Source organism: Thermobia domestica, chromosome 3 (genome assembly GCF_964235325.1).
Source record: "Thermobia domestica chromosome 3, izTheDome1.hap1.1, whole genome shotgun sequence".
Taxonomy (NCBI): domain Eukaryota; kingdom Metazoa; phylum Arthropoda; class Insecta; order Zygentoma; family Lepismatidae; genus Thermobia; species Thermobia domestica.
In genome coordinates this window covers 147,190,590-147,214,578 of record NC_137456.1, presented here as the reverse complement: position 1 = coordinate 147,214,578, position 23,989 = coordinate 147,190,590, and the positions used below count along the sequence as shown (strand labels likewise).

At 35.0% G+C, this 23,989-nt stretch overlaps 1 protein-coding gene and 1 long non-coding RNA gene across 2 annotated transcripts in view; one reads left to right on the top strand and one right to left on the bottom strand.

Moving 5' to 3' along the window:
• Window positions 1-23,989, top strand: part of LOC145681989 (uncharacterized) — a 194,689-nt gene that overhangs the window by 82,814 nt on the left and 87,886 nt on the right. The window lies entirely within an intron of this gene.
• Window positions 1-23,989, bottom strand: part of LOC145680799 (uncharacterized) — a 241,866-nt gene that overhangs the window by 171,512 nt on the left and 46,365 nt on the right. The gene's annotated exons all lie outside the window — the stretch shown is intronic.

The following is a 23,989-nucleotide window of genomic DNA, read 5'->3' as shown; positions in this document are numbered from 1 at the left end:
CAAAATAAAGATATTGTGTAAAATGCCACATATTAAATTATTTTGCATTTTAAACGAACAAAAATCGCTGAAATTTCGTACCATGGAAATATTAACAGGGAGATATTTTTTGATGTATCATTTAGTGCAACAAAATTAACAGTGTTGCCATCCCAATAACAAGATTTTAAAATAACACTAAGCAATGTTTTTCTATATTTCAAATTTGCATGTTAAACGAAAACTTACTGCCTTTATTGTTTAATGATGTAAACCGAAGGCGTTGCAGTATCGAAAACATTCAAATTTCAAAGGTCTCTACTACAATAATATGGCAAGTGAATTGCAAGGAAAAATGCATATTGGAAGTACCTTAGTGTCGAATACTACGATGACAATACGACTTATTTCGAAGAAATGGAAACAATGATACATCAAATTCTTTATTTTGAAAAAGGTACTAACTATAACAACAAACCGCATAATAGTTTTTAATAGACACAAAGATTATAAAGCCATTTACAACAATTTGATAAATCAATCCATACTTACATATGAAAAAACATTGTTAAAGATTGTTGTAGTGCATAAAATGAAATATCTGTAGGAACCTTTTAAATCACTGTTGGTTTCCTTTGCTTCCATGACATTATATCGATTGTTTTTGAAAATTATATTTATAACAAATTGAGGAAGAAGATGATGGTCGCCAGATTAGTACACGAGCTTAAAAACTCACAGTTTTTAAAGATTTTTATAGTTTCTAACTATTTCAATTTTAGATATTTTTTTTTACTTTGGTATGATCTTTATGTTATTTTAAAAAAATCAATTTATCTGGCGTCATCGATAACGTTTATTTACCACGGTTTCTTATTTTAAACTTAAGACCAAGCTATTCGGATCCATGTCCAGGCAATTTTGTTAACAGTTTATGTTCCTCTTATATTATAAGCAATTATATTATAAGCAATTACATCATAACAATCTTAGTGATAAAGTGTACTTGGCTATGAGGCTTCGACTATTATTATTATTATTATTATTATTATTATTATTATTATTATTATTATTATTATTATTATTATTATTATTATTATTATTATTATTAACACGAATTGATGAAAAGGAACTACAGAAAATTTTTGGAATTACATAATTTTTAGCATTTTTGCAAGCTTATCTCCATTGTTTATCACATCTCCGGAACAATGTCAGATATCAAATTGCTCTATACTACATTATGATCTTTATATCCATTAAAAAGAATATATGGTTGAACGTAGTATTTTCCAAAGCGGCTTTAAGAAATAAAACATGTTTGATATAATATCGTACGATACTGTACTTTGAACATGAATTCCCCTCATTTAATAGTTTTAACGCATTAATGAAACGATACGGCAATTCGTAATTTTCCATCGACTTCATTTTCTACGAAGTAAAAAAAATAAACATTTCAATTATTGGTTGAAACCAGCATTCGATCCAGTTTTTCCAAAACATCGATGTTAGAAAAAAGTTACAAGTCAGAAACACATTTAATACAAACTGCAAAAACTTCTTTGTATTTTCATGTATCATAGGCTTCAAGAACAAAATGAAATGTAGGAAAAGACAGATGAAATCAACACTTGGAGAATATATTATCTATTCTTGTACAGTCGTGCATTTGTCTCTTTTTTTAAAAAATAATGTATCTTCCTTTTACCCTTCCCTGCAACTTGTTTTTATTTTAGAGTTGACTGCATGATAAGAGTTAAAGCTGTCTCGTCTCTAGAAGGTGTTGTGGAAAGGATGTCTTGTTTCGGAAAATGTAATATTTCCATTTGGAGGAGTCCTGTCTCGTCTCGTATCACGTCACGAATACTCTGTATCGTCCCGTCTCGTGAGTAACCCTAGTTGCATGAAGATACAAGTTAAAAGGTGTTAACACATACATAATTGAGTGTTTCAGCACAAACCTAAAATTTTGTATATTCAACCAAAGTTAGTAACGAGGCCCTCAATGGTAGGTGATAGATCGCTCACTTTCGGTGTATGAGATTCCAAGTTCGATCCTAGCTCCTACCCAAATGGGAATTGTGGAGGGAAAGTTTTGTGTATGAGTTTTCTCGGTGTTCTTCCGTTTTCTGCTAATTTCTTCATTTCACAAGTTTGTTCGGTCTCGTCACCACTGTCTCCTTTAGATTCGTCTGGGACGTTCAAGCCAGAAAGAAGGAAAAGAACTTCAAAGATCCTGCGGCATTTAAGACGTATATCATAATTATACTTAGGAAACATCACTATTTTTGCTCAGCGATTGAAGTTGAACACCCTATTCAACAGCGAGCCTGTTTAAGACGGAGATCTACCGTTCAACGTAGACTCTGAACCTCAAGAGCTCCCGCCGGGGCTTTTCCGTCCTAAAGACTCGTATGCTAACTATATACCACAAGGGAGCTCGTTCGTGGTTATATACAATGCTTGAATTCGTTTATCGACATTGCGGGTAAGTAAAATAACGATCAACATGACACATACTTCTAAAGATGCAATAATTCAAAAGGATACATCGTTTTCTTAACCTCTCCCACTGTGGTAACAGTCGTGGAAATAAAACTTTTAAATTAATAATTTTGACAACAACTAAATTAACGACGTATTTTGTGAGATACCTACAAGTAATCTTTCCGAACGTTCGAGTAAAGTATTGAATGTGTCTAACAAGATATGTACAATGTCAGACATCTGCAAATCCATCAACGACTTCGTTAAAGGAGTTAATATAACATCGTCATACAAATTCACTTAGGATGACAAACTGAGGGATTTAAGAACACAGTTACAAGTGACAACTATAGGGACTATACAATACTTTAAGTGGGCAACGATTTAAAAAAAAAAATAGAAAATATAATAAATTGTAGTTAGTTTTGAGTTAAAATTAGAAGTCAAAAGTTTACATATTCCGTTCTGAAATACAACTATCAGATTAAAATTATATGAAAAAAAAAGAAAACAAAACAAATCCAGTGGAATATTTTCGAACTTGAAACCACTAAACACGGTTTGAGGCCGGAAGAAAGCAAACATTCCCTCAAGGGATGTTTCAGTTAGTTTCTTTGGAGATCATTCAAATGGGATTGAGGGTGAATATCTCTCTCGTTCTCCAGTAATTTGCACCCTGATTGTAAGTATTAGGGTACTCTTTATTTTTCGACTTCTGTTTTTTTTCTTTTTTTTTTAAATCTCACCGCGGATGGTTCCATATCAGACCAAAACAACTCATGAGAAAAATTAGTTCAGTTAAATAATATTACATGGTTCTAAAACCGACCTCAAGTTTCAAATGTATTAACAACACACAATATGAGGCAAAAGTAGCCTACCTTATAAATTTGGAAAGACTAATGTAAGTTAACAACCACATATTATGAAAGTAATACGTATTAAATGTTTATAGATAAGAAGGAAATAACATCAGAGTTAAACGCACCCCAAAACATATCATATGGCACTTTTCAATTTAAAATTTTGCACTTGAACCTAAGATGGAGGACTTCGGGATGGCAACCATTATGGTACTATACAGTAATAAATGCAATTCTACCTTAATTATCCTTATTCAAGATATGATATCACTTCTTCTAACCGTTAGAAACTTACAAGGTACTTTTGCCTCGCATTGTATATTGTAAATCATTGAAAACTTGCGGTCATTTTGGGCACCATTTAATATTATTCAATTGAGCTTATTTTCCTCATGGGTTACTTTGGTATAACATAATATGAAACCATTTTAGGAGGTGAGATTCAAAGAACCTCGGAAGTTGAAAAGTAAGGACCACCCAATGTGAATACAGGGTATTAATGAACTACACCGACAAACTGTAAGAGGTGATTCCTCAGAAAAAAAAAGACAAAAAGTTCCTATGGACCTCTGGGTAAAGCGCATAGTTTCAGAGATAGAGCTGTCCAAAAAGCGAAAAAGCCAAATTTGAAGACGCCCTATTTCAAATTCGAGAAATCGTGGAGTGGTGGTCTTCATCAGCATAAAGGAAGTCATGCATACGCAATCCAAAATGCATAATTCATTAATGTTCAATGGGTGTGTAGAGTATTCTCTAAAGGATGAAATTCCCAGACATGATATCAACCAAATATGATCTGATTTATGATTGGTCCAAAGTAGGCAAATGATCAGCCTTTACAGCAGTGAACACGAAATCCTTTGGCGCGATACGGAAGTGCTAAGAATCGTCAACAACACGGACTCTCGTACTCGAGAAAAAGCACGCTGTGATGTTTTCTTTCATATTTATAAGTGAAGAAAACGTGAAATGTACCGTGACGAAATGCACCGCATTGCACGTTATTACGGACACTAAAAAACATGGAGCTGCCGGTTCCTAACACTTTTGACTTCCCTTCGAAGTACTGGATGTCGATTCTTGTCAAGGCTTATCTCCTGCCTACTTTGTACCCTCCTTGAAATCAGAGTATATCTGAAAACTCTATTGAGAACATATTTAAGAATTATACCCTGTACAGAGTACCCTGCAAACCCATTGAAAATTGACGTAATATGTATTTTTGAATTCTGTGTGCGTGACTTCCTTTACGCTGATAAGGATCACTATCCACAGTTTTTGGAATTCGAAATAGGGCCTGTTGGAATTTAGCTTTTCCAGATTTTGAACAGCCCTAGATCTAAAACAATGCACTTTTCGCAATAGATCCATATGAACTTTTTTTCCCATATATATATATATATATATATATATATATGTGTGTGTGTGTGTGTGTGTGTGTGTACATGAAGCGAGAGAGAAACTTTTACCTCCTGATGTTATGCGAGTAATTATAAGCTATACAAGATAGTGAAAAGAAAAGTGAGTTATAAAGTGTAAATAAACGTTAGTTTTTTTAAGGAAGTTTACGAACATATACTGTAACCATATACGTAATTGCGCAATCTGGTATCAAACTAGCGCTTTCAGGTCCAGGAAGTTAAAAAATATGTAGAACTCATGGTATTACGAGTAGGGTAATGTAATATCTGCAGGTACATTCTCAAACACGTAGGAAAACAATCCATTTATTATGTGGACCGAAAGCGTTCAATTAAAAATTGACAAATATGGTTCATCCCAGAAAGTGGGCATTAAAGAAATAACGATCATGTCAATAGTGTAAAATACCCAGGTTTGGAAAACTTTCTAATTATGTTTTTTTTTTAACTAATTTCATGATGGGGGCCGCGGTGGCTCAGTGGTAGAGCGTTCACCTCTGGTGCTAGGGGGTCCCGGGTTAGATCCCAGTGAACTTTGTGGTGGACAAACACCGTGTGCGTGGGTTTTCTCGGGGTTCTCCCGTTTCCTCCCACTTTCTTCATTCCACCATTTAATTCATTGCTCATCATCACCGTCTCCTTTAACCTAACCGGCATAACCGTGGAACGTAAAACTCATTTCATTTTTTTTAATTTCATGATGCTGAGTCCAATTATGCTATTTAAAAATAATAAATGTAAAAAAATACCTCCAGTCACCTATAGACCTTATGGTATTTGAATGCCTTGGAAAAGAGGTCTAAACGGGCCTATAACGTCCCGTCTAGACCTCATGTGGGTATTTATCTACATCTATTTACGAACGAGACTTAAAATTTGACATTTTTCGGTTACCCATAAACCTTTAGTTGAGGGCAGGGATACACCTACGGAGACAAATTGGGGCTCGACTTCCCACATTACTTCCTGTTCCCCAAATGAAGTTCGACTGTTAGGTCTTTACTTCAACATGTTTATTAAAGCAAATGAATGCTTATAATAGAACAAATAGAAGTGCCCATTCTTCACATGGGAAGAATAAGGTTTAAACGAACATAAAAGTGGAAATTTGAATGTTATAGACACTGCCCCAATTATAGAAACTACCGAAGTTTTGGAAAGGCTGAAATACGTTTTTGATTAATTTCAATTAAAAGCTTATGTACCAGACTTCTTACCTCTAACTTTAACAAACACTCACATAAAGTTTTATTAGTAAAAAATTTGAAATTTGAATATTATAGAAATTATTCCCTTTCCCCAATGTAACCTGAACACTCAAAACATCTATTCTCCTATTTTTGATTAAAAGTTTAAATATCGAATCCCTCTCCTCTATCTCACATTTAGCAGTTTCACAATAAAGAGTCGAAGTTCGTACCCTACTTTCGCTATTTCAGAGCGGAATTTTCTGAAAGCACGGAAATTCAACTTCAGTTAATTTTAATGGAGAGCTCAAATGCCAGGTTTTGTTCTCCTAATGTCAGATACTTCATTCTTTGAAAAAGATTTGAACCCCTTATATACATAATTTTAAAAATGCCTTCTTATGACTTGTTTTCGTGGCGGAGTCACCTGTCCAAATTTTGTTTCTACCTATAAGTATTCCTTTGTGTTTATGAGTGAATTACTTATACTACTGTATTTAATAATATTGATCTGAAGAAAAAAATCTAAACAACGTCAACTCATAACAATTATGAATTTCCTAAATTCAATAATTAGTACAACACTGATCAGTGGCATAGCCATAAATATACTATACCAAAGAAAGTACTAATTATTGCGTAACGAAAAAAAAACGCTTACACACACACAGACGTACACGTACACATACAACAAACATTATGTTACGTTTTCGGTTGAAATGCGGGACATATGGTCAGCCAGAGTGCTTCATGGGCTTTTGTGACACGAATTTTAGTATTGTATTTCATCATATAGAGGTGAGGCGAACTTCAGGTGAGACAGATAAGAAAGAAGTTAAATTGTTTCCAGTTTTCTGTAGTTACACAGTATTGAAATACTGATGAACTTTGGTAAATAATAAATTAATCTTCCTGACGCTACAGCCATGAAAGACTATGACTAGCTACATGGCTCACATTCAACTGGATGAGGAGCGACAGTGCATCGGTTCCCAGGCGCCATTATATGTGTCTTTCTAGATCACAGTTCGCCACCTCTTAATTCACTAACAATGAGGTTAAACTAGATCTAAATAATAATATTATTTTAAAAGAAAAATAAACATCCACCTTCTTTTTAAGTGGTATCTACTCGTATCTGCAGATGGTAAATTTTGATGGCTATTGTAACGAAACATTGTTTTAAAACATTAAGACTGTTATATATAACACTGAAATCTTATGTAGGGTTTAAAATATAGCTTATGAGAAGTAAGTTTTTCTTTAAACATCTCATGTAGAGCTTGTTTCTCATGACAAATTATCTGCATGAAAGAGTCTTAACAATTCTAAATAAAAGAGTCACAAATGAAACACACTACATGAAAGCAGAATCTATTTCAGTATCACTGTACTAAATGGGAGTGGATTTGGGCCAAACCAACTCTCTGCCTACGTCTTTGATACTGATTATTCATGAATTTTGTTGCCCTCCTTTACCTAACTAGATGCAGACAGTTTACTATCGCATAACTATATGAGAGCGATCTTATCCTTTTCTTCGATTTTTCTCCATTTTTACTTACAAGTGTCGATAGGAGAAAAGAAAGTATGGTGATCGTAAAACGACTAAGATTTTGTTTATATGTCATTTATAACTCTACAATGTTGTACTAATCATTCGTTAGGAAAATGTTTAATAGGGTTCCTATTTATTGTTAATATTTACTATATCGTCAAATATGACACATGCGATTTTACTGACATTACATTAACAAAATTCCATAAATAACTCTACTACTTGCTAATCATTTGTAATTACAAAGTCTACATACGGTAGTCTGTTTTCAGTCTGTTTTCTTCGAACAAAGTTTCGATAAAAAAAAGAAAGAAAGAAAAGGAAAGAAAGAAATGTATATTTCACAAATGTTTCAATAATACCTGTAGTATAATATATTTTTGTTTAAGAAATCAGAGCGAAAAAGTTCAGTACGGTGGTCCGTAAGCACTAAATATATACCATGGGAGTGATTGGGTGTAAATAAAGAAAACTAAAGCTTTCCTTTGGTGTAAATAACTTGTATTCCACTTAAAAACTAATAGTTTTATGTGGCTTAGAAAAAAATATACCTTTGTTTACGCAAAATAAGAAGTAACTTATTTCTAAATCTCAAAGATATTTGAATGCCTTTTCAAGCCTTCCAGTTATTGTTTATAGCATAGCAGATTGTCCTGTGAATTTAATCCAAAGTGTATCACATACGAATAGCCGAAAATGTAATATATATAGAAAAGCCAAGAGATCAGGCCCTGATATTCAAACAAACATAGGAGAAGGTGATAAGACTAACACTATATAACTATAAACTATTGCAATAGAACAAGTGTTGGAACTCTGGATAAATAAACAGATCCTATTTACAGCATCAACACTATTGGCATACGCAACGGCCACTGAGGACTTAAGTTGAACAAAATAGCTTAATAAACAAATAAACACAATGCACTATGAAACAAAAGTGTACAACATAAAAGACAATGATAGCACAGCATTTAAATGAATTCTAAGCAAAAAAAATGTTTACTTAAGGCATTCCACCCATTTACCCCCGCACCATGCGCCCAATTACCCCGTGGAGGTATTTGGAAGGAACAAATTTTAACAAAATTTTAACTGCCTCACAGTGTGGATTCAAGATTGCTGCTCTTCACGGCACCATCCTTATGATGTTTTTCAGCAGCATGAAACATTCTGGCTCAAAACATTAATAGATGAGCAATTTATTGTAACTCAAACCAAAACACATACACACCTGAAACTGGGTTTCAAATACGTCATTTCTCAATCAAATCAGGTTTTGGTTTTTTGTCATTATTACACCCTCTCAAAATTCACCTAAGCTTTTCTTTCTAATCAACATCTACCTACCCAAAATTTGTGTGTTATTAAATTCCATAGAAATATACTGAAATGCAAAATATTTATATTAATTTTTAAAAAGTTTTTCGCCCAATACCCCCTTCTACTCTCTCTCTCTTTCTCTCTTTCCAAAATATATACCAAAATGATTATTAATATTTAAAAACATGTTATAGTATACCATTGTACAAAAATGACATATACCTAACTACTTATATGTATGAATAAATATAATGCATTGAGCTGAACAAAACCACATATTTGAAGGTAAATTCTTATGCGTAGTATCGAGAAAATCGAGAAAAATGCTTTTGTAGGAATGAAAACTATGCGGTTCTTTAACCAATAATAACAGACAGTGTTTAATTTTACTGAAAGAGATAGTTATTGGCTTACGTAATGTATGAGTAGTTTAATGCACTGTTAACTAGCAAATTGTAGATCTTTGTCTTTTTCGAAGTGACACACACGCTCCTTTACACACATAGGATTACTACTTATAACTTAACCTTACAATTCAACTACCGTGTGCCATATGCTTTTATTTTCTATTATACTTACTCATTCTTTAGATTATAATCCAGTTCCCGAAAACGATACTGGGATACTAGTTTCTGATATTCTTTCTAATGTGTTGATTTTAGCCAATCTGAATCAAGGACGTGCATCTCTTAAATTCCAGACAAGCCGAAACAGTTGTCTCCCATACAGAGAAAATAAATTAATGGCATCTCCAATCAATCAATAGGCGTGGGAGATTCGAGTTCGATCTTCGGTGGGGGGCTGCGATGGCTCAGTGGTAGAGCGTTCACCTCTGGTGCATGGGGTCACGGGTTCAAATTCTGCTCCCGCTAAGTGAACTTTGTGGTGGACAAACACCGTGTGCATGGGTTTTCTCGGGGTTCTCCCGTTTCCTCCCACTTTCTCCATTCCACCATTTCATTCATTTCTCACAATCACCGTCCCCTTTTGCCTAACCGGCATAACCGTGGGACGTAAAACTCAAAGATTTCATTCTTTTTGATCCCCGGTGGAAGTTCATGTGGTTTGGATCCCACAATAAGTTCACGTTTTATGTAGCCTCGATACTCAAAGAGACGCTAAACACAAATCAAATCAAACCAAATCGATAATAGCAGTATCGCGTTTCCCCTAAAATAAGATCGAACCTATTTTTAGGTAACCAAAGGACGCATTCCGGTTTTTATCTATTTATACAAATATCGAGGCTTTTATATATCCAAAAGATAAATTCGGGTTTTTATCTATTTATACAAATATAAATATAGCATCTTTCTACATGTATTATGAGTATATCACCAATTTTGAGGTCTGCAACTACTGGGCCAGAGTATGGCTTAGCGTGTTTGCACACGATACCGACAAAATAGGAGGAAGCCCCGATAATATCGGTGTCGGTGTCGGCGTACTTTGCACACGTCGCCGAAAATATCGGTGGAATCCCCGATAATATCGTTGCCGGTGATGAGTGAAGTAAGCGACACACACAATATATTCTGCACTGTTTCCATAAATCTTCTCCATATATGAAAACAAATAAAAGTAATAATAATCGGGAAAATTATTTTTTAAAAGAAGGATTACAAAAACTGTTTTGAAGAGGTGTGGAGAACGGTACAAAACTTAGAAAAAATAGGCCTATGAATAAACATATTTAGATTTAACAGTGCCGTTTTAAATATAAGTCGTAAACATACTATTTTTGTTTCGATGAGAATTGATGCTGCGGTACATTGCAAACTATATTCGTTTTTAATTTTTGTTGAAACACTGTTACATATTGTATGTAAGTATATTATTTTGTTTTCCATGCAATTAACACTAATGTCATAGTAGATTAAATTATAAGATTCGAATTAGTGATTTTGTTTTACATTGCTCCATACATACACTGGCGCAAATCCCGGGGGGATGAAGGGAACGTGTCCCCTCCAATCTTGGAACTGGGGAGGTTTTCCCCCCAATAATCCGATTTGAAATGTGTTTTTTGGGGGAGAAATTTGATTATTTGTGTCCGGTCGCCAGAAAGGAAAGTGAGATGAAATTAATGTCCACTCAGAATAAGCCTCGAAAGTGCCCGCCTCCCAATGTTGAAGACAACTCTGCTCCCCTGATCCTCCACAGCATTGTTTCTCGACTGATCTTACCCGTCCCCCTCCCCAATGTTGAAGACAGATTTGCGCTGTTGCATACATACCTGTCGTTCCTCGTTTCTTTTTGTCCATGAACTCAAAATCCTGGGCAAGGCTTGCATAAACTTCTCGCCATGGTTTTTGTTTTCCAATTCTGTCCTTGAAAGAGTCTGTTATCTTATCCCATATGCAAGGTCTACATTACACAAGTTCAATGTGGGTTAAAATATGGAATGGAAAAATTCTTGCCATCTCTACCAGTCACTGTAGCTAAATTGCAGAACTCTATGAGGGGGTTGATCCTGGTACAAAGGGAAGTGGATACATAGTTTTGGTCTTTGTTTTCAATTCCCCTTCCACAAATTCTTTTTAAAAATGGGGAATTTGAGATAGTTTTGGGAGTGAGAAAAAACATTTGCAACAAGTGAAGCATGAAGTCACATCCCTGTTGTTGAGATCGCAATCAAGAAAATGCCAAATGAGTCACTTGTCCTTGAAGCTTTGCAAAGAGTGTTTGATTGTGCTGGTTTCGTTACAAAATAATAATAATCCTATTTTGACTTGTCAACAAATATTCTATTCAATCATTGCTTATTGAGTGGGACCGGGAAAAGTGATCTTGCACACAATTCTGATGAAAATAAAAGGAAGTAATAATAATCAGGATTTTTTCCATATGCTTATGTTCACACAGGCACGTAGCCAGGATTTCGTGAAGAGGGGGGGGGGGGTCCGCGACATGAAATACTGTGGTCATCACACCAGGGGCTTGATCATTCTAAACTACTTTCTGGAACATATATTGGTTCTTTTAGCCAGGATTTCGTAACAGGGGAGGGGAGGATATGAAATTCTGAAGGCCCAGGAGATTGATCAATCTAAACTACTTTATTATCAACATGTATTGGTTTGTTAGGACAATAAAATGATGATATGTTGGAAGTATTTTAATAAAAAACTCTGAAGAAATCTCGAGTAAAATAATAATAAAAAACGTACTGAAAAAGATTTTACAATATATACGTCCTTCCTCTGTTTATTCAAATATAACAATTTTCCTTTCATTATGACCTCAACTATTATAAAAAAGTACATACTCAACAATGTCTTATAAACTACTTTACAATAGCTGCATTCCTTTCTCTGTTGAATTAAATTCTAACAGAGATTTCTTTCCACATAATTTTTTGTTTGTATTATTCCGTCAACTACTGTCGGTTCCAAATGACAGGTTATTAAAGGAGCAGTAGAAAATTGTTCTTGAAATAACATGTTTGATACTGCAAGGATGCGATGACGAAAAATTATGATTAAAAAAATGGCCACACTGTTACACAACGGCACTATGCTTTTGGAAGCTTAAAATCTCCCTGACTAGTAGCAGAATCTGAGAATTCCGTAACTTTTCTTGAAATTTCAAATTCCCTGACTCTTCCAGGATATCTCGCTTACCTCGCCACCATGTATTGCAAGTAATACATATCTCCTAATAAGAAAGAGTAACCAAAAGCTTCCTGTAGTTTTTTTTTAACGCTGATCCTTCTTTTTCTCATTTCATTTTGTTTCATCCTTCCTTATTTTTTTCATTTCCGGTCTCGAAGGGGGGGGGGGGTCCGGACCCTTCGGATCCCCCTTGGCTACGTGCCTGCTTCACAGTGTATCAAACTTTGAAAATTACGCTTAAATTAATTTCCAAAATGTATTAAAATTTAAATTCATTAATAGATTTTAAAATATACCATCAAAGAGTGTTGTTTGTGTGAGAAAGAGAGAGAGAGAGAAAAAAAAGGTGGAAAATAATCAAGAAATTGGTTATCTAAATTTCCTATATTCTATTTGGTAATAGCTATTTAGAGGGAAACCAGTACTTTTCAGACTTCTCACATTTTATACTTATTTAATAAAAGGAATTAGCTACTCCAAAATATAGACTGTAAAATATAAAAAGCTGTTCCGAAGTTGTTTATAGGACAAGATAATAATAATATTATTATACAATTGTAATAGAAAAAAATGGAAACAACAAAATTCCAAAGATAAGAACGAAACAAGAATACACAGCGCCTTGTCACTCACTCTCTTCATCTAACACAATGGCCGGCCGACATTATCGGCCGCATGTGCATCCAATCATTAGAAAACATTGCCCCCGACAAAATCGGGGGCTTGGCCGACAGCATCTACGTGTCGGAGGATCGGTCGATAATGTCGGTGGCGTGTGCAACCTACGATTTGAGTACATTGAAGTCGATTTCACCGCCGACATTATCGGCGCTTCCACCGATATTATCGTTGCTGTGTGCCGTATTCTTGGAGAAGGGCATATATTACTAGCAATCTGACAAGTTATGCCAGGGCTTATTTTCTAGTTGGTTCTTATTTTTATAGAAACACAGTAACAGGAAGAAAAAGGATTCTTATGTGACTTTCTTAATAAAGCCGAAAAGACGTTACCATGTAGGAGCACTTTGTTTTCGGAAGTTTGGTTTCAACAGTTTATAAGACTATGTAAATAAGTTAGGCATAATCAACATATCTTTAAAGATTTATTACTCAATAACCTAGATTTTACCTTTATGTACTATGTATAAAATTATAATATTCAAATATGCACTACTATACATTTCGTAAACTTACATGTTATTACGAAGTATTTTTTTTAATATGATTCTGTTAATTTGAATAATTGGCAACTCTAAGAAAGGGTACTATGATGAGAAATTCTGTAGTCACTGGAGCATGAGCAAGCTTAACCACTTCAAAATGAATCATCTATATATTGTGCGTAGGGTACGAGACGCAACGATTAAAAAAAAAAAAAAACTACTAACTAACTCTATTGCCTATGGAACCCGGAGGTTGAATACCGATAAGCAGTCGAAATTTGATTAGACGCAATGAAAGGTTAGGAGGTAGTACTGAAACATAGATGATTAAGAAAAACGAATAGATGAAGTTTACATTTAAAAAATGCATAAATTAAACAAAAGTCAAATGAAGGGCCAGGGGGAAGAACGCTTTCAGTCCAAAAAAAATCGATATCTCCAACACCAATTTTCTAATTTGCTGTAAAAATAAGTTTTTCCTTACATATATACAATATTTACCTTGATATAAACTTAAAACTATTTTTCTAACAATGTAATTACAATGGTTATTTAATGAATAACTTACTTTTTTTCCTCTCCTGAAAAATTTCATTAAATGGACTGAAAGCGTTCTTCCCCCTGACCCTTCAAATATTTCAATCTATACCTTACCTAGAAAGAAGAGGAGATGTAATATTTTCTTGCTTGTAGAACATGTACTCATGAGTCTTATTACAGTATTCAATATAATTTGGAGTAGACACGTTCACCACCCACTTAGGTTCTTGATACAGCCCTAAATTCTCTTCGTTTCCCTCCTATCTCATCGGTATTGAAAGTCATTGCTAGTTTTTTTTTTCTTTCTTGTAGGATGACGCGAGAATTCAGGGGTGCATGATGGGCCTAACAGAGAGACAGGTGACCCTGCTATAATCGTTTTGAATCCTAGATCTTGCGGATACAGGTTCAACATGGCAACAAAATATTACAATGAAGGGTAAGGGGGAAAAAGAAGGAATGTTACTTAATTATAATTATTCTATTTTAGCTTCTCACTAATAAGTAAGTTGGGCTTAATTTTACATAAGTGTACTGTAACTACAAAAATTACAGTCTCTACACTAATTCAATTTGTTTAGCTTTACATAGTTTTCAGATTTTTATGTACACAATAGTAATAAAAATAATCAACACTTTAAAAGCAATCAATTTTATACAGACAGATACAATACAGATATTTAAAAATAGAATAAAATGAAATTTCCAGTTTAAAATTCGATAATTTGAAAGTGAATTTTTATGAAAGCTGGAAGGAAACGGGGAAAGCTCTGAGAAAACTCATGGGAAAACGATGTTGCCCACCAGAAATTCATACGATTTGGGATCAAAGGGCCTCTCGGACCAGATGTGAGCATTTTACCACTGAGCTACCGCGTTCTCTCCTCCTCCTTCTTAGGTTTGAGCTTCTGATGCACTTTGGCGGTACCTACAAGACCATCGATTTTCTTATGACCGATAGGTTGCTTCTGATGAAATACGTGTACCCGTTTACACGCATCCAATTCTAATAGTTTTCAGAGCTTTACTCATCAGCGGTACCTCTTTTTGTGCCTCTACTTTTTATCTGGAAGGAAGACTTCGATTCTTTCTTCATTTCGTGGATTTTTTTTCTTTTTTTCCTTTTTTTTTCAACTTGTGAATTTGTCAAATGATAAAGATTGGTCAAATGATATTCTGCGCTAATGATGATTTGCAATTAAATTTAATTTTTTTGTAGACAATATTTTTCTAACAAGGTTAGGAAAGGGGGAAACGAAACTCACCTAAACAATTTATATCTATCCCAATATAATTAATATTATCGTCCGAATTTTTTTTTAGAGATGATCGCAGAAATGTTAACTGAAGTTTATTACTATTGTTATTTTATGAAATAAACTATTCCGATAATAAATATAGCGAAATAATAACAAATAAGATTTTTTCTGAATGTATCATATATTATTACTATTAATGTACAAATTGTTAACAGTGAGCTTGATTATCAACAGTTATTAAGATTCTACATTTCGCCTTTCGTGAAAATTCTACCCAAAAACCCAAATGCAGGCTTCAATTTATTTACCTAATGTAAGTAGGAGCGAATATGGCAAAAGCGGGATAGACATTTTGTTCCTGATTTTTCAATGTTTTATGGAAAATAGAAATTACTCTAGCGTATTAATATACTGTTGTTAGCAAATTTTAGAATATATTTTCCTCATTAGAAGATATAAAGTTTTTAGAGCAAATGTGGATATAATTTTTCTTTTTCAATGTCACAATTTTATGCACCAAATCTAAGGGAGACGGTGATGATGAGATAGATAATAATGGTGGAGTTGTCCCGCGTAGCGTAGTTGCTAACGCTCTCAGCTTTGTCGCCAGAGGTCCCGAGTTCGATGCCTTGCGGGTGCACTCGATCGAAAAGGTGTAAGAGCTTTTTCAGACGAGTCCTGAGTGAAGTATTTCCTCATTCACATCAAACCGGGATAGTACCTAACTTCCGAGTCCCAGGCCGCTTCCTTCCTACCTTCCTTATTTCTTCGGATAATGTGATCGCCGAGGGACGTTATCCCCACATGTGATGGGTTTAAGGCGTTAGATACCGGTGATGTGGGGAATATGTATAAATAAATAAATAAATAATAGAATGACGAAAGTGAATAAAAACACGAAAACCCTAAAGAACCACGCATGAGGTGTCTGTATACCACAAAGTCCACTTGGAAGAGCTAGGATCAAACCACGGACTAGAAGCACCAAAGGTGAGCGCTCTACCAATAAGCCACTGCGGCCGCAATGCGAAAAATGTAAAGCCTAACATCTGCAAACCTTCATGTACATCAAAAATGATCATGGTGCCCTCGCATCTGAGAGTTTGTCTCTGAAAAGATTATCACTTACTCATCAACGCCGAGGGCATACTTCTTGCTCTTAATTTATGGTGAGTGTTCTTGGACATTGAATAAAACAATTTTAAATTATATAATATTTTGAGGAAGGGACATGGACGTTTGGATCTTTCTGGGTAGGTCCTGATATTGACAGGATCTACGAACATGTGGGAAACGAAATAAATAAAATTTGTGTTCCATTTCAAAAAGGAAATTAAAAAAAAAAACATTACGGAACAGTTTTGATAGATGTTCGAGTGCTAAGGAGGCAAAAATAACTTTTCCGAATTTTCAAAAAAAAAAAAAATCCTAAAAATCAACTTTGTAACCTTCAACTTTGAAGGCAGTATATTATAAGTTTGAGTGATATTAGACTTAACTTCATTTATACAATAGGTTGTTGGAGTAAGATTGTTTATTTCAGTTTCTTTTTTCTCGTATTATAATTATGGAGATCTTTTCTATTTATCAGATATAAATTACTACGTATATTACGTCCATGTACATTGTGCACATACATACAAGAATGAAATGAAATCTTTGAGTTTTACGTTCCACGATTATGCCGGTTAGGCTAAAGGAGACGGTGATAATGAGTAATGAATGAAATGGTGGAATGAAGAAAGTAGGAGGAAACGGGACAACCCCGAGGAAACCCACGCAAACGGTGTTTGTCCACCACAAAATCCACTTGGCGGGGCCTGGGATCGAACCCGGGACCCCAAGCACCAGAGGTGAACGCTCTTTCACTGAGCCACCGCGGCCCTACATACAAGAATGAATTATTATTATTGACTCAAACAGCAGTAGAGCTCCTTCGTGGTTAAGCGGTTAGCGTACGCGCCCTTGGCGTGGAAGACCCGGGTTCGATTCCCTGCGGTAGCCCATGTGGTTCGGATTCCACGTTAATCATAAGGCCCATCTCATATAGCTTCGCTGCTGAAAGGAACGTTTAACTCAAAGTCAACTCAACTCAACTCAAATAGCAGTATATTTGATTCCACAAACTAACCCTTTATTTCGGTAGTACATAGCTATTATGGCTTTATTTTGCAATATTGAGATTGAGAATGCTAGATATCATAATTATACAGGTATTAGTATTATAGACCTGGCACTACTCGCCAGTTACCATGTTATTTAAATTGCATACATTTATTATTTTTCATTGTTGCTTCTGCGTAATTGATGAATCGTCATATGAAAACTACTTTTTGGATGATTCTTCATTTATTTTCCCTTCAACTTTTGGAGACGGTTACACTGTCTCTTCAGTAAAGACGTTCTTCATAGTATTTACTTTCCAATATCGTAGATACTCTATGTTATTTTTTAATAGGCTGTATTCTCATTCAAATGAAGACCAAACAAGGAAAGAAACAAATGAATTATCCAAAGTTGAATACATACTACCGAGCAGTTGGTGAACACAATATTTTCTAATGAAAAGAGTCTATAAAATTAGAACAGACTGTTCTATTAAGAAATTTGGTTTTCCAACATTCCTTCATACGTATATTACCCTGTTCGTTTGTGCGTTCATCCGTACGGAAGACGAAAAGAATGAATAAAAATAAGAAAAAAAAATAAAAACTCATTTGCTACTTGATGGATCACCAGGAACTTTGGTCGGGATGTAGTGGTTCTAAAATTAGCAATCGAGTTCGTTGAGGTGATGTTTAAACCGAAAATGATAGAAATTAATCAGTTTCGATTTTAACATTGATCATTATAGGGCTAAAAACAGGGAGTAGATGTCTAGAAACAGTTCCCTGCAACCGATAAAGCGTCTCAAGAATTCATTTTATCTCCCTCCTTAAGTCTCTACTAAAACCAAAAATGATATAAATACATATATGACAATGTCCGTTTCAATATTGATAAACATTGAACAACGGATAAGATATAGCGAGAAGTGGTTTCTGAAATAGATTTAGTGTTCTAAGAATAGGTACTGTTTTCTGTCTTAACCCTCTTTTCTAACAAGAAGTGGCAGAAGTCAACCACGTCCGGTTTTAACGCTGATCGCTATGGAGTAAAAACGTAAAAGAGGGCGAGAAGCAGTTCCCAGTAGTTTCCTTAATTAAGCGTCCTAATAATATATTTCACTTCCACTCTTAATTTCTCTGTTTCAGCCCTAAGTGGTACATATCTACTACCACTTCGAGTTTCAATATTAATTGAAAAAATCACGCTATAATATCCAAATTCCTTCACGTTGTGTACACGTGACAGTGCTACTTGTTTTTATGTACTGTACACAGGCCTGCAAGGTAAGATATTGAATGTGAAAGATAGTACAATTTTTAATAACTGTATGTGAGAAAATTCCGTTATGTGGAATACAGTGTCGCCCTTCGCATCTTGCTTTCTCCATGCGACGCAGACGTATGCAAAGGAAAACAAATGACGTATTTGATTTAATGGTTCATTTTAAAAAGAAAATACTACTGGTTTCTGATTTCTATAAATATAAAATTATAAGAAAGGAACAAATAACACAGAACTGGATAATACTAAAAAAAAAAAAAAAAAGTTGGTTAGATATATCCGTGATAAATGCAGTTCGATTCTCACATGGAGTCCTTTCAAGTATTCCTAAAATGTAAGAAATATTCAAATTTTACATAATGGAGTTTACCATATATGAGAAGTTCTTTTCTTTTCTTTTTTTTTAAACACACGATTACTCGGAGAAAGATGTGACACATACGTAGCTTGGGATCCCCAGTACTATACTCTAAAGCAAGCAATTATTGATTGGTGTTACCTTTTAAATTTGATCTAGAAAATAGTCCTATCGTTTTTCATTAGATCTGGTGAAAACTTGCCTTTGAGTAAACGAAGAAAAATGGGTTAAGAGGTTCAAGAGCCTCATACGAAATAAATAAATAAAATTAGGAGCAAGAGCGTCATAATTGAAGTGACCTCGTAGAATTATGGATTTCCGAAATACTGTTTACTTAGTATTTGAAAATACAATATAATTTGATTTTAATACTTATGCAATCTGCAAAATATCTTACACTAAACATTAAATAAAAAAGTTTTCCATGGATTCGGATTGTAAAAAATTTAAGACGCAATTCTATTATTAGTAGCAAATGTTATTATTATTATTATTATTATTTGCTATGGATCAAGTAAGTAAGTGTTTTATTGACGTAAACTTCAATATAGATTACATGCATATTATAAAAGTGGCTTCAAAATATGCTTTCATTAGTAAATGGCTTTATTTATAGAAGAACTTATAGGCAAGTTCTACATATTCAGTTTTCAGTGACTGATAGATCCTTTTCAATCAGAGAATTAAGACTACATATTACGTGAGACTAAATTAAGTTCTTTTTTAAAATTTTATTTTGGTGTAGGTAGCTGTGAAAATAGTTAGAACTTATGCAGTTTGTTTCAAGCTTCATATGTATGAAATGCTAGATTCATTGCTTTTTATTTAACTCGAGAAATACTCTTCTATAGTTTCTATTTTCTTTCTTAAAAGAAAAATCTCCCTTTGTATGTAGTATCGTTACAAAGTAAACAGTCTTCTAAAGAAATTAAATAAGAGATAGATCTCCAAATAAAACTTATGATGATCATATCTCTTTAGTTACCTGTCTTACGAGATAATTCAGAGATACAAGAGAGAGAGAGAGAGAGACGTTCTACGTATGTGTGGCGCAAGTGGACATAGACTTTTCATTTATTACGTATAAGCAATTTCTACTTTATGTTGATAATGACAGAGAATTAACGTCGAAGAAAATTGAAAATTAGCTTACAAACGTGTATCCCCTTCTTTATAGGATTGCTAGACATCTGGATTTTAGCACGATCATCAATTTTGAACGAATTATATATCAGCTGTGTGATTTCCAACCGAATGTATTATCAGTGTCGTCTTCAAACTCATTTACAATGAATCTTTACATTTCGTTTCCCGTCAAATTTCGACTTCTAATCGTTGCATCTCCTACCTTACGTTTAACATATTTACTGTATGATTCATCGTAAAGTGGTTACGCTTGATCATGGTCTACTAAATCCCGAAATTATCTTTACAGTACGCTTTCTAGGGTTTCCAAATCCACAGTTATATATACACAGTTTGTAATAACATGTAGGATTACGAAATGCACAGTACATATTTGAATATTATCATTTTGTATATAGTAAATAAATGGGAACTTATTTTAAACCATTGAATACAGGGATGTACGCATAAACTTATTTCAGAAAGGGTCCAAATTCAATATGACTATAAATTACATTAAAAGTTATCAAGTCACTCCTAAATTTAGACTAAATTTTCGAAAAGTGGGGATTTCGGAGGAATCAGAACTCCAGGAACCACTCGCTGCGAATGTCCCTATTTGGGTAGTAAATCTTTTCAATATACTGATTATTCGAACAACCTTGTAAATTATTGATTTCATTTGAGTTAAGCTACTCTTTCAGCAGCATGGTTATATGAGACGTGGACCTACCGCTTAACGTGAGATCCGAACTACATGAATACCATCAGGAATCAAACACGGATCAACCGCGCCTATTGACTGAGGATGTTATTCAGCTATCTCTTGGCATTAGAAGACAGTTCTTTGGCCTTCTCAGAAATAAATTTAAAAAATGGCTGCCATTGGCTCAGATTGGCTTAAATCAACAAACGCGGAAGAATATCAGAAACTATGGAAAGACAATATTCTTGTCAGGAACTGGATACTGAAGAATGAACAATTATAATAAAAAATAAGAACATGTGACACAGTTGAATTGTAAGGTTGAGTTGCAAGTAATATATGCGTAAAGGAGTGTCTGTGTTACTGTTTGTAAAAGACAAACATTAATAAATAGATCTATAATTTCTTAATTAACCCCTTCAGTGTGGGTGGCGAGTTAACTCGTGTTTTCAAAACGCACCTGCTGTGCGGATGGCGTATATATACGCTTTCATTTTGGTTTGGCTATTTTGTATTGTGCATGGCGAATATACTTGGGCACAGTATGAGTAATGTTATTCCCGACAATATTTAGCGAGTTTGCGCTCACCTAGGAACCCCAAGAGACCAGACAGAAAAATTGGGCTTGATCTGTTGAGGCATTCCCAAATTTTGTGTAACCTAACCATTTTATTATTATTATTATTATTATTATTATTATTATTATTATTATTATTATTATTATTATTATTATTATAACCATAAATACGACAATGACAAGTTATAGTAGCTAATTACGCACTGAAGGGGTTAAGAGTTCATTTTACTACTCATGTAATAAGTAATTCAATAACAATTTCTGTCAGAAAATAAAAATCAGTTGATATTGGAAATAAACGACACAATTTCTAGAGTCCTCTTTTCCTCTTTTCCTCAATCCTCTTTTCGTTTACCTTGAAAACTACGAATGAGAACTTATCTTTGACATGTGATTTTATTTAGGTTGATATAGTCTATTGATTCATATATTTTATATGAAATACACAATATTACAAAGAAATATATGTTAAAGTTCATGTTAATAATAATTTTGGGATATAAATCGCATTAATCATACTATATACTGTCATCTTGCTAAGGTCGTAATGAAGAGTTTAATAAATGTATATTTCAGTATCACATTCATCTCAATAAGTATCATAATTCTCCTATATCAATTTTTAAGTTTACAAACTTTCTTTTACAAAAAAAAAAAAAAAAAAAATAGATATGAGCTTTTTACTTCAGGCATACTATTTTGCCCAGTTCCATTAGATTTTTCGATTGATACTTTACCTTTGGAAACTTTTTTTTTTTTTTTTAAAAAAGGGGGGTATTAATATTTTAAAATTTTGAAGAAAGACACTATTTTGTGCTTCCGTAACAGAGGCGAGCACTAAAAACGGGAGCCAGTGCATCCGAATCCCCATCCGAAACTTCAGAATTATACACATACAGATGGTGATCAGAAAAATGGAAACACCTGAACGAAATTGCAACTTACCAGATTAATACGGTGTCGGGCCACCTTTCGCCTTCAGAACAGCCTTGATGCGACGTGGAATGGAGGCATAGAGGTCGTGAATGGTAGCAAATCGAATTTTACACCATTCCTCGTGCAGGGCATCGGCCAGTTCTGTGAGGGAGGATGGAGGTGGAAATCGTCGCCGGAGTCGTGTTTCCAAGACGGACCACAGATGTTCAATTATGTTGAGATCTGGGGATTGGGCGGGCCAGGGGAGGTGTTGAACTTCATCCTGATGTTCCTCAAACCACGCTGCTACAACGCCAGCTGTGTGAATGGGTGCATTATCATCCTGGAAGATAGCGTCATTGTCCGGGAACAACATCCGGATCATAGGTTGCAAGTGGTCTCCTAAAATTGCGACATAACCGTTGGCAGTGATTCGTCCGCTAAGTGTGACCATAGGACCCAATGAAAACCATGATATGGCGGCCCACAGCATCACCGAGCCGCCGCCATGTTTCACAGTTGGGCGGAGACACTGCAGATCATAAGCTTCTTTGGGCGTTATCCACACATAAACACGGCCCGTGGTTGGGAATAGAGTGAGGATGACTCATCTGACCATATCACACGTTTCCAGTCCTCAACTGTCCAAGTTGCATGGTCGTGGCACCATTTGCGGCGTGCGAAAGCGTTATGGTCCCTGATGAGCGGTTTGGCCCGTGCAACATTATCCCGTAAGTTCATGTCATGTAATTCGCGGCGGACTGTGATTGTCGAAACAGGGTGGGGGAGGTGCTGATTGAGTTCCTCCGTCACTTGCTCCGCAGTGGCACGAAGGTTCTGCGTGACAATGCGCTTTAATACCCGGCGTGACCTGTCACTCATAATTTTCTTTCGCCCACTGTTCCGCTTCCTCGATGTGGTTTTCCTGTGTGTTGTGTAGGCCGTCATCACCTTCGACACTGTCCCACGCGACACACCTAACACAGTAGCCACTGCCGTCACACTCACTCCACATAACCGCGCATCAACAACTTGCCCTCTTTGAAAATCTGAGAGGTCTCCCATTTTACACTATCTCCGTCTGCTGTAGCCACTGAACACTGCTGTTCCACTGCGCCTGACGTAGTATGGAGACTGACCTAACACACCACCACCAGAGGTCCGGCGCTGCGGGCGCCACGACACCACTGCCAATCCATACATCTGACGTGTTGCCAACTACAGGTGTTTCCATTTTTCTGATCACCATCTGTATTTGCGAGACTGTTGAATACTATGCTCAATAAACGTACGAAAGGAGAAATAAATTTATCAGAGAAATCTAACAAACGGTTTTCTCATAGTTTCCATTTTTCAGATTGTGTAAAATCACAATTGTCAAATTCAATTATTCAGATTAAAACAATATTTACACAACACAGCGCTATAATATAAACTTTTGGTATCCATCTTGCTATCAATCGTTATGCAATGGGAAGTTGCATCCAGGGTCTAGCCTAACATCCCGTAGGAAACTATATA